Source organism: Equus quagga, chromosome 5 (assembly GCF_021613505.1).
Source record: "Equus quagga isolate Etosha38 chromosome 5, UCLA_HA_Equagga_1.0, whole genome shotgun sequence".
In the NCBI taxonomy this organism is placed as follows: Eukaryota; Metazoa; Chordata; class Mammalia; order Perissodactyla; family Equidae; genus Equus; species Equus quagga.
The window spans coordinates 31,662,725-31,681,379 of record NC_060271.1 but is presented as its reverse complement, the minus strand read 5'-3'; the positions used below and the strand labels follow the sequence as shown (position 1 = coordinate 31,681,379).

The window sequence follows — 18,655 nt, the reverse complement described above, 5'->3', positions numbered from 1 at the left end:
CAGGAGCAGTCTCCTGCATGGACAGGCACAATGCATATTTGCTGAAGACACCTTTCTATGCATGAGACCTAAGGGGAGGCTACAGTGGAGAAATCCTGGCCAAGAGAAACCCCAACACAAGATAATGTCTCAAAAACTCTTTCCAGGTTTTTCCAAGGGGTAGGGGAGAGCCCCCAAGGCTGTAGCAGACCAGCCTGAGGGAGAGATGCAAAGAAATCTTTTCACCAGAGATGGAGAGGGCAAGGCTAGCATGGTCTGGCTACAGCAATGCGGAGATCATGCAGCCCGCACTGCAGTAAATCAGGCGCTCAGAGCTGAGAGATACCAGCTGCGTATGACTGCAAAAAAAAAAAAAAAAAAAAAAACGCTAGAGGCACTTAGACCCCAAACAACTGCAGGAAACTGACAGCGGACAAAAGAGTGGGATTCAGGGGAAGCAGTCAAGAGTTAAATCCGTGAAACGACTCACATGACAGCAACGGCTCGGACTGACGGCTCCCGGCTCCCTCTCATTCTACCTTTTTCCCACATAGAAGAGGTAAGCTGTTTTCTCAGTCCCCAGCGAATCTGATACCCTTCAGATGCTGTTTCTCAGCTTGCTGGACGACTAGACTAGGACACAGGAATGACGCAGCAACATCCTCCCCACCTCCCCCCTGACAGCAGGAAGAGAATCAAGGACCAGAAGAAACGAGTGGCTGAGAATGACCTTCCCTCTATCCAGACATCACAGGTTTGTCCTAGTTACACAAGAGAGACGACTGCTATGACACTCATCCCAAACCATTTTCTTTTTCTGTCTCAGACTGGGTTAAATAATCATTTAAATTTTATTCCATTTAATTTTCTTCTGGTGTCCTTAGACAAGTTCCTTCATGGATTTCTCATCTGTAAAACGGAACTAAACATACTAGGCTCTGGACCCCAGCTCTCTCATGTTGTTTGAAGGAAAGGTTATCTAATGCACTTGGAAAAGTTAAAAGCACAATGTAATAATAGCTAACATTTATTGTATGTTTACTTCATGCCATTCTAAGGCCTTTGCACGAACTCGCTTATTTCTAAAAACAACGCTAAGAGGCAGCTACTACTAACCCCATTTTTCAGAGGAGTACACTGAGGCACAAACAGGGAGAGTTCCTTTCCCAAGTTCACAGAAATATCACACAGTAAGGCTGGAATTCAAACCCAAGCCATATCACTCAATAAATCTGAGTGTATATTACTAATGTAAAGTGCAGTGAAAATTACGTTTGAAGATTACAGCACACGGCTTAAAGGAAGCAAGCATAACAACCCAGGAAAACGTCCAACAAATGTTTGAATTCTGCTTTGTTCCCACCATCATATACCACCATGTGTATGCATTCTGAGATTAACATGTAGCAGACACATGTATGTGGAACAGAGGCTCTGGAATATGTCCAGCCCTAGTCACACAATACGTCACTTACTGGCAGTATGGGCAAGTTACTTAACTGTGTCTTAGTGTCCTCATATGTCAAACGAGGCTAATACCTACCAAGGAGAACTGTTTAAGCACTAAATGCATTCTAAACTCTCTTCCATCAAGAACCGTGGCTGGCAGAGAATAAGTGCTGAGCAAATGTCATTAGCTGCTATTGTTAACATTATTATTTCACTTTGTCATTTTACCTATTTCTCATGTAAACAAACACCTAAAAGAATTTTGCCTCAAAGCTGTCACATAATCTTGAAATGGGCATATGTACTGGATTTCCCATTTCAGCATCCCCACACTTTGGGAGTATTTTCTAACAAATTTATAATCCATGTAACATTGTTGCTAATGTGAGCATCTATTATACCCTTCCAAGTTTATGCTACATTGTATTTCTTACATGTCAAATGACATACTGCAAACACTTCTCTCTTATACAAATTGTCACATTTCTGATTAACTGGTAGGCTGATTTTGAGAGTCACTGTGAATGGCTTTTTATCAAAACACCTCCAATTAAAATGCTAGTATCTTCTAGAAATTATTTATTCCACCTTCTCATCTGACAAAGCTGAAGCCCAAAGAAGACAGTGACTTGCTCAAGTTTATACAGCTAGATAACAAAGATTGAACCAGAAACTCCAGACACAGTTCAAAGTTCTCCATAATTTCTCTAGGCTGAATAATTCCATTTCCTGTCAGGGAAGGTGATAAACATCTGAGGACAGAGAATGACTCAAACCTCTAAGGAGCAAAAAAATGTCAGGATGCAAGGCTTCAGTGATTACTTAACGCAGCAAAACAAAACAACACAACACAAGCGGCATTCCTCAGTACCATTTCCTTCTCAAAAAATCACATCATCTCAAAAATGTGCTCTACTAACTTTTTATTAGCCTAACCCACACTGGCTCGTGCTACTTCTTCCTAGCTATCTCTGCAACTTTCTCAAACTGTCTTGGCAAATTCAGGTCAAAATTCTAATAACAAACTCCAGGGAGCTGTCGCAGTGCAGTGGTGTGATAGCAAATACTCCTGAAAATAAGTGGGGCTTGGAAATTCTATTACACCTGAGATTCTCAGTGGAATTATTTTTGCTGTGACGGAATTTGATTTGTTTTTTCAGAAACAGCTTTCCACGAAAATCATACTAACATAAGAGAGAAGATGTGAAAACTTGCTCATTAAGGCCGCTAACTGATCAGTTCATTAAACTTTGCCAAATTTTTTGGAGCATTTCAAATCTCACAGGAGTTTACCGAAGAACTCAATTCATGCCCCTCTTTCCAAAAGTCTGCTCTGAAACAGACATGGCTGCTTTCATACACACAATATTGAACCAGAGTCCAGACCAGAAGTGGGCAATCTATTTCACACACAAGCCACAGCAGGATCAGGGAGAGAGGAAGAGAGAAAACAGGAAGACTGGCAAGTCAAATCAATTATTTACTCAAAAGTCCACAGGGCACAGAGCACTATAAGATGCACAGTGCCAATCGGCTCCACCCCTTCTCTGCCAGTCAGCACAGGCCACACGACGAACGCTGGAGCCCAACAACCAGCCAAGCTCCAGGCAAAGCGGCCTTACCAGGCTGGATGGGGCCAAATACATATTCTAACTCCTAGTCAAAGAAGAGCCGTTGGAGGAGGAGATACTCAATAGTTTAAAGACTGCAGAGAGATTAAGAAAGACAAAAGCAATGAAAACGCCTAAATACGTGGACTTTGGGTCTTTTGAAAGGGGACTGACAGTAAGGTATGGAGCAAAACAAGACAGGAAAGGTGCTAAAGTATGAGTGAGTGTAAAAGAAGGGCTGCATACAGAATGCTTTTTTTTTTTTAATGTTTGAGAGTAAAAGGAAAAAAGAGATGGCAATAACTCTAAGACACAGAAAGGAGGGGGATTCTATTTATTTGTTTTAGGTTAGAAAAGACCTCAGTGTATTCATAATCTGAAAGGAAGGACTCAATAAAGAGCGAAGCTAAAGATGCAAGAGAGAAAGATGATAATTGGTAAGAGTGAGGCACCAGACAAGTGGCTACTGGGCAACGGGAGGCAGAAGAAAAGTTATCCATGTGGATCCTGAAAGTCACCAGACAAACGCAATGAAAATGGAGAAAGCAGATGGTAGGGACCTTAAAAAATTAGAAGCCATGTAAAAATGGCAAAACAATAGTCTGAAAGCAGCAGTGAAGGACTAGAAATACACCGATTGCTCTCTGCTACCCAAGGAGCTGCGAGGTATTTGACCAGTGAAAACAGAAATAATAGCATTCATTAGAGAAAAAGTCTTGTTTTCAGTTATGGGTTAGGAGATGGAGGAAATGTTTGGAAGAAAAGAATAAGAACTTAGGACTTGGCTCACATATGCGCACAGGTTCTATGAGACCCAGGAGAAGCAGCTGGTAGAGGAGCATCAGGAAAGGGGTGGAGAGGGGTGGGGCTGAGCTTTATAATATTGAGGCCACAGCAGTAGATAGAACTGTGAAGTAATCAACGGCAAACAGGAAGAGGAGTAAGCTCACGAATTTAATGGCTGCGGATGACGGGGGAACGCAGAGAGAAGGACACACCAACAAAGAGCTGGTACCACCGACAGCGCGTCTCCAGCACTCTCCACATTTTCAAGTGGAGTGATCTTCACACCCACTTTCCCAGAAGCTGGACCCTGAAACTTCCTTTCGTTTCCTTTGCCAAGACCAGCAATTTACTGAACTGTATCAACAGTTTGTTTGTTTGTTTTCTGAATCGGACCTTTGTTTTTAAGAAGGATTTGCTGAGAGCTCTAGAAAAGGATACGAGGGACATTATCCAAAAGCTAAGAGAACGTCACTGACTAGAACTAGGGCCGCAGAGCAAACTTGGTCTTTTACGCCCCACACCTGCACGTGCAGACAGGATGGAAAAGGGTAGACAACACCAGTTAATATTTGGGGAGCGCTTCACTGATCTGAATTATTGCCTAATCAAATATCTCAACTAATTCATTCTTTATTCCTATTTTTATGACGTGTAATCCAAGGACAGAAAGAACACAGGCTTTGTATCAGTGATCTAGAATTCTAACTCTGCTAGTCCCCCAGGGACATTTCTTAAACCCCTCTGTTCTTCAGTTTCCTCATCTGTAACATAGGAATAACAGTACCTATTTCATGAGGTCGTTGTAAAGGTTAAAGAATTAATACACAGCAGGTACCCACAGCAGATGCTAAAGAAATGGTAGCTAATATATTCTACTATAACATGCAGTAATGACAGGAAGACAAACATTTTAACTAATATCATTATAAATTAAACCATCCAAGGTGAACCAGTCTATCACTACACTGCTGTTAATATACAGAGAACAAATTCTGTTAACCAAAAAATCCTAAAGTAACAAATAAATTCCAAAAATTCCTCTGTACTTGATGATCCAACTAATGATGATGTTATTTATTAGGGTACAATTTCCATAACTAAGAACTTACACACTGTCTAGTGGTTTGAAATGTACTTTTTTTCCCCAAATGAGTAGTACTTCCAAAATAAGGCAAACTTTTTACCTTCCAGTTCAATCTCAGGGCAATTTTAGAGATTCTCACCATATCTCAAATAAATGGAGCTGCAGAAGCACATGGATGCAGAGTGAAGTAGTCAGCAGAGAACTGGAAGCAAAAGGCAATGTCTTGCCCCCTTTCCCAACTTCAAGTTAACTGATATCACAAATGCTCCTCAATTTTACTAATCTCCCAATCTTAGAGTGATCGTTACTTTCTTTCTTGCTCCACATCATCGAGCCCTCTCTCTTCCTTCTTCAAAACTTCTCTCGAATATATTCTTTTTTTTTTTTTTAACTCCCCAAATTCAAGTCCTGATAGAGTTCACACCTGAATTTCTGCAAAAGTCCTTCACTGGCCTCCTTTCCAATAACCCACATAATAGCTCCTGATTCATCAGCCTGCAATTCCAAGTTTATCAAGCTACTGCCCTACTTACAAACCTTCAATGCTTCCCAGTGTTGGCAAGATCAAGTCCAAATTCCTCAGTGTAACGTTCAAGACTGTTCATAATCTGACTGAGCATTACCTCACTAACCTTATCTCCTCCTCGTCCCTAATCGAAACTATTATTGGATCAGCTGAGTATTCCCGGGTCCAATCAATAATAGAAGTTTACTCCAATCTCAGTCTCTTTGCTCTTGCTTTGCCCCGGCCTGGAAAATCATCTCCTTCCTTTCTGCATATTCAAATCCCATCCATCCACGTTACTGTAAACCTCTAGTCTAACTGCCTCTGCGAAGCCCTCAGACCCCTTCAACCTCGGTAACTATAACCCGTCAGTTTGACGGAAGTCAGTAGCATAACAACAGACCTCCTGGAGCAGTCACCACCGTACTACAGATACACATAGAGATAGAGATAGAGATACAGATTCACCAAAGAACACTAAAGTAAATTTTTCATAAGGCTAAATTATTCCCTTCATCTGAGAGGATGCCCTTTTGCTTATCTCTTTTAAAATGTTCCATCTTTGTTGGCAAAAACATCCAAAACCAAGAGCGACAAATGTTGGAGAGGTTGTAGAGAAAAAGGAACCCTCATACACTGTTGGTGGGAATGCAAACTAGTGCAGCCACTATGGAAAACAGTATGGAGATTTCTCAAAAAGTTAAAAATAGAAATACCTTATGACCCAGCCATCCCATTACTGGGTATCTATCCAAAGAACCTGAAATCAGAAATCCCAAGAGTCCCTTGCACCCCTCTGTTCATCGCAGCATTACTTACAATAGCCAAGACATGGAACCAACCTACATGCCCAGAAACTGATGATTGGATAAAGAAGATATGGTATATATACACAATGGAATACTACTCAGCCATTAAAAAGGACAAAATTGGTCCATTCGCAGCAACATGGATGGACCTCGAGGGTATTATGTTAAGCGAAATAAGCCAGACAGAGAAAGACGAACTTTATATGACTCCACTCATAGGTGGAAGCTAACATATAGACAAGGAGAACTGATCGGTGGTTACCAGGGAAAAGGTGGGATGGGGGGAGGGCACAAAGGGAGAAGTGGTGTACCCACAACATGACTAACAATAATGTACAAGTGAAATCTCACAAGGTTGTAATCTATCATAATTTTAATAAAAAAAAATGTTCCATCTTTGATAAAACAGTGATATTAGATGAGAAGGTTGTTTTTCATTTTAAAGTCCTTACTTGGAAAACAAAAAGCTCTTCTGAAATATGACTGGTCCAGGAAGCCCGAGCTCTAGAAGCACTGGTCTATATCCTCCATTCTGGCATTTACAGATGGTCAAACATTGTTACAGAACTGTTTCAAAAACTAGATACTGTCCACCCAATCAGAATTTGTAATTCCTTAAGAACAAGGACTATATACTGCGTTTATTTTGTCTTTTGTTTTCTCCACGTTAATTAGCCCTGGGTTAAATATAAAACAAGTACTGTAAACTGAATAGAGTTAAAATTCTTGGCTTTTAAATTTGATGTGAAACTGACCAAAAATGTAATTGAAGCCCGTGTTCCTTCACTCCTCTCCTCTCCTCTTCCCTAAAGAGTATCTGCAGCCTTCTGGACTGCACCCACTCAATGAATAGCCCCCTACCTCCCAGTATTTCTGCTGGAATCCCACTGCTCTCGCCTCTCTTTATGATCGGAAACTTTATCCTGGCTCTATCCTTTATTATCTCTCCCCGCTACATTAACGGCCTCACTATCCACCCGCCTATTTCTCCTTCATACTTCAAGATCCTGACAGTCTCTTTCAAACTGCCTTGGGATCTAGTCTTAAAAGTCTAACATAGGGGCCGGCCCTACGGCTAAGTGGTTAAGTTCCTGTGCTCTGCTTCAGTGGCCCAGGGTTTTGCCAGTTCGGATCCTGGGTGTGGACCTAACACCGCTCATCAAGCCATGCTGAGGCGGCGTCCCACATGCCACAACTAGAAGGACTCACAACTAAAATATACAGCTATGTACTGGGGGATTTGGGGAGAAGAAGAAAAAATAAAAAATAAATAAAATCTTTAAAAAAAAAAGTCTAACATAATCATCAGTCCTCAAATTACTACAAAAAAATACCTTAGCATATGTTGGAAAGTATATAATTTTACCAAATTATACTAAGAATATCTCACATTGCACTCCAGTACAGCTGTGGCAGAAAACATAAAAACTGGTATTCCTGAAATAAACCTACCAGGAACCTTTGTTCCACAAACAGCCTGACTACATTTGTAATAACTTCTGTAGTCAACCAGCTTCTGTATTCTCTGTAATAGTCTTCCACTTTAAAGATATTTAATACATCTTTATCAAGATCTAAAAACGTTATTCTTCCTATCCTAAGGAACATAAGCCAATGGTGACGTCCTGTACTTAGGGAATAATGATCTTAAATGCACGTGTTCATAAAATCACCGTGTGTTCTGGTTTAGACAGCATCATGTTCAAGAGCAAGTCCAGGAGTCAAATCCTAGCTGGCATTCACCAGTTGTGTTGACTGTGGGCAAACCGATCTCATTTCTTAAGGATTTTTCACCTATTAGATGGGGATAATAATAGCATCTACCCCAAAGGGTTGTTGAAAGGTAGATTAAATAAAGATATAAACAGCGTTTAAGTACAGTAGCTGGCACATGGTCAATAAATGTTAGGTTTTATTATTAGTCCTCAATGACTAAGAATCCTTAGAAAAATTTCAATTATAAGACTTCTATAAGCTGCTTATTCACAGACATTAGATACAAATCACTAAGATGGCCTAAATCAGATAAATACCCCAGGTAATTAGGAAGACAGCACATTGTGATAAGCTGTTCCAAGGTTTAAAGAGCCAAAAACTAACTTCGTTTATCTTGCTCAGCATTTAACTTTTCCAGGTAATTTGAAACTGGATAAAACCAGAGATTTCTTTACGTTTAGAAATAGGAAAATGTTGTCAGACCAAGGTGGATGGTACCATTTTTCTATTTGAACTCTTCAAGCTCTGCAGAAAGCCTACACAAATAATGCCTTGGTAAGAAGGTCAGGAAAACACATTTCAGTTATTAATTACAATTAAGTTCAAATCTGTTCCTCAACAGATTTGCCTCTCAGTAAACTAAAAATGCTATTTTTTCCCTTTTTTTAAAACTTTATTTTTTAGACCAAAAAAAGCAAAACATTTTACAAGGCTATAAATAAAATCATGTTGATACTAACACAAGATAATGTTCTCATTAGAGAGAATTTTGATTCAATCATAACACAACTTAAACAAGTTATATTCAAACAATAATTTTTATTTATAGAGGTTCAAAATGAGCGCTATTACTCAAGTTATCTTTGGAAGCAGATGCTCTTCCAATAATGCCGCCAAGGCTCAAAATCTTTTTCAAACTTCATTTGCAGGATTCTCAAAGAGAAGCCTTATACACACAAAAAAATCCTAGTCTCCACCTTTTAGAATTATATCTCATTTATAACCAAAAACAATGTTGATTACCCACTTCATTCACCAGACTTACGTCCAAAAGCTAAACATAACTCCTCCAAAATGCAAACTTATCAGGATTAAAAATGTACAATATGCTCTAAAGACAAATTCAAAAGAAGCAGATCAAATATTTCAGTTTAGAAATCTCATTAAAATAAATATATAACTACTTCCCATTTTGGAAATTTCTGATACTTGTTTTAAAAAAGTCATATTATCTTACAGATACCCCTCAGAGACGACCAAAAAACTACATGGTAACAAAACTGGAAATCTGAAATATCATACCAGATCTATAGAAAGCAGCAAAATGATACTGTGGATAATAACTGAAATTGTTTAATTTGAACATTTAAACTATCGTGCTTCCATAACATTTGCTCCCAGAGTGCCTCTGAAGGAGCAGTGATTAATACGGTTATTTACATACATCCATTCCTCTTGGCAACCTACCTTTGGTTCACACTAGTTTGAGTAAACTGGAATTCTCCAAAAGAAGGAACTCCACATTAGTTGTTTGTTCTTTTGTTGTTGTTCAAAAAAAAAGACGGATTTGGAGTAAGAGAGGAAGTGATCCCAGCTTAGCTTATCTAACCCAGCACATCCTGCTCTAATCACCTAGACTATAACCTGTTTACCAGAGACTCCAAAATTTAACTAATGTCCCCCTCCCAAAGATAAACATCTGGCATGCCAAGATCTCAGCAACTGGCAGCCTAAAAAAATCCCAAATCTGACCCTCAACAGCTCTGTGACACCGGACAAGATACTTAGCTTCTCTGTGCCCCAGGCCCTCACCTGTGAAATGGGGCTAAAATAATAATCGATATACCTACTTCATGGGTATGGATGAGGATTAAATGAGACCGTGTGCCTGACACAGAGTAGGTACTCAAAACACATTCGTTGAAAAATTAGTAAATGAATTCATGCACAGAAAATGCTTAGGAGAGTGCCTGACAAATAGCCATTATAACTAATAATCACTTGAGATCTGTACCTGGAATAAGCAAAAGTAAATGGCTAACAATATTAATATCATTATCCCAAAACTCCATAACCAGACTTAACATTGTTAAATAATTTTCAAAAATACTAATGGTTTGAAATATTCTATTATCTTACCAATAGTCTCAGTTTCCAGTTGCAGGGTCTCTCTTTAAATGATGAAGAAGGGGTGGCTAGAAAATCCAGAAATTCTCTTTCTCTTGTGCCAATTATAACAGTATAACCAACATTCAGGCTAAGGATGAGCCATTCAAGAAAAAACAGATTTACTACAAATACAGAGGAAATCAAACTAGCCACTGAGAAAGTTGCTTCACTTCATCAGAAATTAGTAAAGTTAAAATTAAGCTTTTAAAAATTCTTGATTTTCTTCTAGTTTGCCAGTATATAAAGATGTTATCTGACTTTAGACTAAATCACATTAATTTTAAAAATAAGAAGAAGAGGGAATTTTTCTTCTATTCTTTGGATAAACAAAAATGCAAGGGTAGACCTGAAACCATAAGGCTTCTAGAAGAAAATGTAGGCAGTACACTCTTTGACACCAGTATTAAAAGGATCTGTTTGGACACCATGTCTTCTCAGACAAGGGAAACAATAGAAAGAATAAACAAATGGGACTTCATCAGACTAAAGAGCTTCTTCAAGGCAAAGGAAAACAGGATTGAAACAAAAAAACAACCCACTTACTGGGAAAAAATATTTGCAAGTCATACATCCGACAAAGGCTTAATATCCATAATATATAAAGAACTCACACAACCCAACAACAAAAAATCAAACAACCCGATCAAAAATGGGCAGGAGACATGAACAGACATTTCTCCAAAGAAGATATACGGATGGCCAATAGGCACAGGAAAAGATGTTCATCATCGCTGATCATCAGGGAAATGCAAATCAAAACTACACTAAGATATCACCTTACACCCATTAAAATGACAAAAATAACTAAAACAAATGGTAACAAATGTTGGAAAGGTTGTGGAGAAAAAGGAACCCTCATACACTGGTGGTGGGAATGCAAACTGGTGCAGCCACTATGGAAAACAGTATGGAGATTCCTCAAAAAATTAAAAATAGAACTACCATACGACCCAGCCATCCCACTACTGGGTATCTATCCAAAGAGCTTGAAGTCAGCAATTCCAAAAGTCCCATGCACCCCAATGTTCACTGCGGCATTATTCACAATAGCCAAGACGTGGAAGCCACCTAAGTGCCCATCAACAGATGATTGGATAAAGAAGATGTGGTATATATATACAATGGAATACTACTCAGCCATAAAAAAGAACAAAATTGTCCCATTTGCAACAACATGGATAGACCTTGAGGGAACTATGTTAAGTGAAATAAGCCAGATAGAGAAGGACAATCTCTGTATGACTCCACTCATATGAGGAATTTAAAAATGCAGACAAAGAGAACAGATTAGTGGCTACTGGAGGAAAGGTGGGATGGGGAGTGGGCACAAAGGGTGAAGGGGTGCACCTACAACACGACTGACAAACAAAAATGTACAACTGAAATTTCACAAGATTGTAACCTATCATTAACTCAATAAAAATTAAATTTTAAAAAAACTTTAAAAAAAATGCAAGGGTAAAACTGAAATAATGACTAATATTTACTACATACCAGCATCATGACCTAAGTGCTTTTGTACGTGAAATTATCTAACCCTCACAACCACTCTCACCATCTTCAAGATGGAGAAACTGAGGCTTTCGGAGGCTACAGAACTGGACCTCCATAGCTGCACATAACCTTATAAGGTAAAGTGCCATTTAACCAAAATGGTCAAAGAATGAGAACGAGACACAAATAGATAACCAACTGTCAAAGAACCAAATCGAATAAACCACATTTAACAAAGCTTCAGTTGAATAAAATTTAATGATTCAGAAGTGTCCTCCACGATCTCACGATGCCCAAAAGTCAGTGTTATGAACAATTCTGCTGTGAATATGGAAAGTGGAGGAGATGGGGTTGAATACACACTAACTTTGTAAACCATTCGGAAAATTACTTTTTGTAACGAATTCCTCAGAGTTTAGCATTTGTCTCCTCACATTTCAAAAGAAAATTTCTAGCCACTGACATTTACTGGCGGTTTGAAGTCTGGATAAATGTAAATACGTTCTACCTACACCTGTAATCTGACCTAGCTGGAGTCAAAAAGTGAAAAAGCAAACGGGCTGGTTTCATAAACTATTTCTAAGTTGTTAAAGAAAAAGGTAACAGTGAGAAGATCGTGACAATTAACAAAATTACTCCAGTGTCTCTCAGAAACTTCCTACGTGCCTCTGCTCGTGTCTCCGTAAGAATAACTACCACATTACCCCACAATCTTCTGATATAGCTCCACAGCAAGTCAAATGATTAATGTTTTAAAATGCATAGTAGGGAACTCTTAAAAAATAGATTTACATCCATCGCTCGATTGTGCCAGGATGTCTGTTAAGTTAAATCATCCCAGTTACTAATTTAAATTTGCATTTAAATTGGCTTAAAGTACATACAAAATAAGTACATATAAAATTAGAACATACATCCTTCTGCCTTTAACAAAAGAGGATAAATATGTACTGAGAGAGCTTGCTGGCAAGTCAGAGGAGGTGGCTTTAAACAGATTTAATTGGCTTAAAATTTTTCATTGTTGACATCAAAACAAAATGTTATTTGACAGAATAATTCAAAGGAGGTCCTATCTCGTGTCTCATTTCAGTCCCTAACTCCAATGCAAGAGCATCAGACAAGCACTGATGAAGCATCTTTCCCAGGAGGAACTGTGCATAGTCAGTCCTTTGCCAGTGACAGATTCCAAAGGAGGATCTGCCGTGTGGCACCAGGACTGGACTCCTGGACCTTCACACCCTCACAGTTGCTCTCTCACCCGAAGCAGCTGGGGCGCTCCCAGCCTTTGGATTCGAGAAAACACGGAACAGAATTCTAATAAAAAGAATCCCTGTTAACAAGCCTGAGACGTTAAAAGGGCTACCTACACATAAGCATCATTACGATCAATCGTCAAAAACTCTACTGAGGGGGGCTGGCCCCGTGGCCGAGTGGTTAAGTTCGCGCGCTCCACTGCAGGCGGCCCAGTGTTTCATTGGTTCGTAATCCTGGGCGCGGACATGGCACTGCTCATCAGACCACGCTGAGGCAGCGTCCCACACACCACAGCTGGAAGAACCCACAACGAAGAATATACAACTATGTACCAGGGGGCTTTGGGGAGAAAAAGGAAACAATAAAATCTTTAAAAAAAAAAAACAAACAAAAACAAAAAACTCTACTGAGGGCCTACTATGTGCAAAACTCAGTGAAAGGAAGTGAGGGGAGTACTGGCTAAGACAAACTTAGCTTCTGATCCAACTAGGTAATTGAGATACAATCTGGTCAAGTTAACCAAAAATATGAGGGGTACTGGCATTACAAGCTGCAAGATTTTAGAGAAAGTAAGAAGCTTCTGATCCAACGAGGTAGATAAGATACATGCTAGTGTGACTTACCAAGAACATGAGGGGGTATCAGCAATAACTGTCACAAAATTTTTAGAGAAGAAAGATTTACTGTTGCAAAGTCAGGACAGACTTTAAAGAGGGGGAATTGAGCTGAGCCATGAAGGATGGAAAAGATCAAATAGTTAAACAGCATAAAGGAGGAAAAGGACAAAAAGATAATGGGAACAAAGGTGCTGAATTGGGAATGTGGTCATTAAACATTTATGAAATACCTACTACATGCCAGTTACTGTGTAAGGCACTAGGTACACATGGTGAACAAAACAGATGAGTTCTGTACTCTTGTGAAGTCTAGTGGGGAGACAGTAACCACGCAAGTAGATCTATCATTATAATCAGAACATGGGCTATGAAGGGAGGCAAGAGACACCAGTAATAGGGAATAACGGGACAGGACCAGCAAGATAAGATGATGAGGGAAACATCTCTGATATAGAAGCTGAGGTTTGAAGGAGGCAGCCAGGCAAAGAGCAGGGGAAAGAGTGTTTGAGGAAGAGAGAGCCGCACATACAAAGGCCCTGAGGCAGGAAAGAACTTGCTGAGTTTTAAAATAAGGAAATAAGAAGCTAGTGTGACTGAAGCATAATGGAAAATGAGAGGCATAAGAGGCAGTGAGGAGAGGCAGGCAGGGCCAGGTTCCACAGGGCATTATAGGCCAGGATACAGTTTGCATCTGGATTTTATTCCAAGCCCCAAAGAAAACCACTGTTTTTACACACTCACAAACATACTGTTGAATAAAAGGAGCCAGACCCAAAAGAATATAGGCTGTATGATTCCATTTTTACAAAAGTACCAAAACAGGCAAAACTAATCTATTCTGTTACAAGTCAGGATGGGGGTGGGCGGGGCATGGGAAAGGAACTCCAATGCTGTTTCTTCATCTGGGTGCTGGTTACATGGGTATATTCAGTTTACGAAAAAAATCAAATTGTACTCTTACGTGTACTTTTCCATATATATTATTTTCAATAAAAAGCAATAATTTTTTAAATTTTTATGCAAGTCTTTAATAACATAATAAACATTTAAAAAATATTATTACTCTGTCCAGATAAAATTGGAATAGAGGAGCCCATGCAAATAGGGAAGGTCTTGATTGACAGACTAACCTGATGGAAGCTTCCAGACACATACAAAATAGGGGAAGGGGTTCGTCGAACAGCCAGTGAAGACAAAGTACCACATTTATAAAGAATAAATGCTGGGTCTGGGAAGCGAGTTGTGCAATAAAAGATGCGCTAGAAATTTCTTAGAATGTATGGAGGTATCTCTAGAAATTAAAATAGATGAAAACAGCGATGCCTAGTAAGGTTAGTCATGTTTGTTATGTTTTGGCTTTTATTTTAAAATATGGTATTTTCAAGCTCTTCCCTTACCCACCCCCCAACCCCAAACATGAGAGAGTGTAAAGAAATGGAAAGATCCCAATCGTGAGCATCAACCACACCTGAGCTCAAGTCGGTGGTCTGCCCCTCATGGCTCCAGCAGCAGTTGCTCTGAGCTCAGCTCCCTCAGGTGTAAAATGAGGATAACTCTACCTGGGAAAGTTACTATTTTCTCCCCGTCATCACCCAAAACGCTGAGTTGGGAGACTGGAATTTTAATTTAATTCTTTCCTAATGGTATATGGGGGACAATGGTTGACGAGCCTCCATTCCCAAGATTCATGGGTGGGAAAGAAGGATTATAAAACAGACAACATACAGAAACAGAATGGAGAAAGAGAAACGAGGAGGAGCAAGAGGTGAAAATGGGGCTGCTTCTAGAAGCTCAGTAACAGAGGTTTCAAGCTTTTTCTAAGACAGAGACTTGAGCTAAAGAAGACTGGGACAGGTTCTGTGACCTCAGAAACTATGAGCAGGAAAAAATAACCTTACGTCTTCCCAGCAAGACAGCATCCCTACCTAACGTATTCCTTTTGTGGAAATATTAAACAAGGTAGCGATAAACAGTAAAGACATTCCATCACAGGTGAAAGGGCACGGCTTCGCCAACCATTTTATAGCATCCCCACCCTCAAGAATTATTTGAACAACCACAATGTGTAAAGCACTTCTTAAGTATAGCCAAAGATAGTAAGTTTCACATTTCAGGAGCTATCATTTCAAAAGGGAAAGGGAAATAAAACTTCGAACAACTCCTTAACAGATCTCTGGGTAATTTTTTCCCCCACAATGTATCCCCTTTCCTAAAAGTAATGAAAACCTGGTTTCTCAAAAACTTAGCTTTCCCCTGATCTGACAAGTATCCCCCTTTCTACCTCTCTCATTCTTCACATGCACCTCACCATGAATTACCTAAAGTTCCCCTACTTCCTACAAAGTTGGCACATGGACTCTCTAGTCCTCATTCACTCTGATCTCACCAGTATTGCATCTGGACATAGAAACTTCACAAGATTCCCAGGAATCGCTCCACTCACCAAAAACTAAACGATACCACACAGTTTATACTTGAAGGTGGTCAGAGTGATTACACAACTGTATACATTTGGCAAAGCTCATCAAACTGTACACTTAAAAATTGGTGAATGTTATTGTATGCGAATTATACCTCAATAAAGCTGATTTTTTAAAAAGAACGCAGGTATTCATTCATTCAGCAAATATTTAATGAGCATCTATTATGTGCATCAATGTTTACACCAAATCTTTAATCCTGGCAATTTGGGTCCTACCTGTATGTAATGTGCTTTATTTACTCTTAAGGTGTCCCAGGAGCCACGTTACATGAAAAGTGGTGGAGTTTCTGATCATGAACGTCACTTAATGATGGCCTCTACAATGGAAGGACCATTAGCTACCCATCATCTTCCATTGCATAAAAGGACATCTCTGATCATCCAGGTACTCTATATTTGAATACGAACGTTTCCACCATAAGAAAAAAATTATTAAGCCTCTACTGCCTATAGGACATATCACTACCTCAGCCTTATAGGTCTGTCTTTCTACCAAAAAACTAGAACATCTCAAAAGCATACTGACAACGTTGCTAGAAGAAAAGAAGGCAACATGACTGAGGAATAGACTGAATTGACTTATGCCAAGATCCACAGTGACCCAGTGGCTGAGTGAAAGGTCTAGAAATGAGGCCTCCTGATTCCCAACACAGTGCGCACGCTGGAGACAACCACAGGCCTCAGAGACAGACTTGGGCTTGAACTCCAGCTCCACTTCTTGCTGGCTGTATGCATCAGCTTGGGAAAGTCACTCCACCTTCCCAGCCTCAGTTTCCTCACCTGTGAAACCTCACAGCACTGTTCTGAAGACTATATGAGATATATACCACTTCCCACAATTACCCGGCACAGAGGAGGCCACTCAACAATATTAGCTCCCTTTCTTGGTCTTCAATTATTTAAGAGGAAGAAAATACCTATTAATCAAGGCTAATTCATAATCCCCATGAGTAATGCAGGACAACAATGAACCTGTTTGCTGCCTAGTTCATATTCTAATCAATTCCCTTCGCATCCCACTATTTTCAGTTTTTCAAACTTCAGTTACTATGTTTAGAAAAGGGATTTAATTTTAGAAACCTGGAAAATTCTTCTGAGTAAATTGAGCAAAACCTTAATCTGCCCCAAGGGGAATTCTGAGCAAAATAATTATTTCTGACGAGAAGAAATTTCTATGGGGGTTATTCAGTTTAACCACACGAACGCCAGCAAAGCCGCACACGAAGTGACAGGAAGCAATCTGGAACATACTGTACAGATTCTCCAACGGGAAATACCCTCCTGAAACCCAAACCCCCTTCCTCCCCAATCTGAGGTTGTAAAATCTTGCTAGATGATCCGAATTCCCAGGCTCTGACACCAGTCTAGCGCCTTCGGCCAGCACTGCAGCAGTTCCTAAAGGGCCCTGAACAAACCCCACCTCTCAAAACATCCCCAAAGGGCAGAGCCTCAATCCACAGATAAGGCCCCAGGAGCTCAGAAGCACAATTCCTTCCCCAAGGTCATTCGAGTCAGTGAAGCTGCGACGGAGGATCTGCAAGCCGTCTCTGGCGATCACACGGGGGGGGGGGGGGGGGGGGGGGGGCGCCTGGTCTCTGCCCCTCTCCCACCCTCCAGGGTGAGCACTGGTCTCGGCATTTCCGAAACAAGCCGCAACAAGCTCTGCAGTGTTAGCAAAGGGGCTGACGCGATGGAGAAACAGATGCTCCAGAGCGAGCCGCTCCTCCTCGGCTCGCAGAGCCTCCTCCAAGGTTATCACCCGACACCGCAGACGCCTCACGGAGCGCCCCCCCACCCCCACCCGGGCTCCGAACCCCCAGCCCGGCCGCCCGGGGACGCCGGCCTCCCCGCAGGCAGCCCGGGCCGCCGAGGCCACCGGCCCCGGGCCCCGCGCCCGCCTCCTGCGCTCCGGGCGGCCATGGCTCCCTCCCGGCCGGGCGGGGCGGGCGCGCTGCGGAAAGTTCACCGCGGCGGCGGGGGGCGCCCCCGGGCCGGCCCGCCCGCGTCCCCCTGCAGATTCCACCATTAATTAGTCCTGAGGACTGTCTACTGGCAACTTAAACAAAGCGAATGCCTCGAATTCCTTCCCGGCCCGGCGGTCTGGCGGCGCGACCAGCAGCGGCCGGGACGCGGGGCCGGCGCGCGGGCCCACAGCTGCGGCGGCGGACCCCTCCCCGGCCGCCCGCGCCCCCGCAGCCCGGCCCGCACGTCGGCCGGCAGCCCCGCTCCCTCCGCCGCCGCCTCCTCCTCCTCCTCCTCCTCGGGGCTCCGGGCTCTTCCTGTAAGATCACTTCCTTCCTCCCCGGGTGCCCGCGGGCCCCGCGCAGCCCCCTCCCCGGCGCCCCGGCCCCCCGCCCGCCGCGCCGCTCCCTGCCCCCACCGCGCCCCGCGCACCCCGCCCGGGTCCCCAGCTCGACCCCGAAACTCTCCGCCGCCCCCCAAGACGCCCCTGCTCCCCGCCCCGACACTTCTCCCCCGGTTCTCGCTCCCACCAAGAAGTCTCTGCGAGCCTCCCCCCCTCAAGACAAATCTCCAACTCCGAAACAGCTCTCAAGGTCTCGCCCCCCAGGTCTCCCCTTCCGCGCTCTCCCGCCCAGCACTCCGCTCAAACTCTGCCACCCCGACCCCACACCCCCAGCCCTCCCCGCGCCGCGCCCGCCCCGCTGCCCCGACGCCCCCGCCGCCCCGACCCCGCGGCCCG

At 42.0% G+C, this 18,655-nt stretch overlaps 1 protein-coding gene across 13 annotated transcripts in view; it reads right to left on the bottom strand.

Moving 5' to 3' along the window:
* The window catches only part of LUZP1 (leucine zipper protein 1), an 84,681-nt gene that overhangs the window by 65,467 nt on the left and 559 nt on the right, over nucleotides 1-18,655 (bottom strand). For 9 of the 13 annotated variants that reach the window (XM_046662951.1, XM_046662945.1, XM_046662948.1 and 6 more), the window contains exon 1: nucleotides 10,078-10,424. The exons of 2 other annotated variants lie outside the window; for them this stretch is intronic. The gene's annotated coding sequence lies outside the window, so the exon portion shown is untranslated. Of the gene's footprint in view, nucleotides 1-469; nucleotides 487-10,077; nucleotides 10,429-18,655 lie in introns of those variants that run through there. 2 more of the 13 variants (XR_006888794.1, XM_046662942.1) reach the window with 2 other exon arrangements.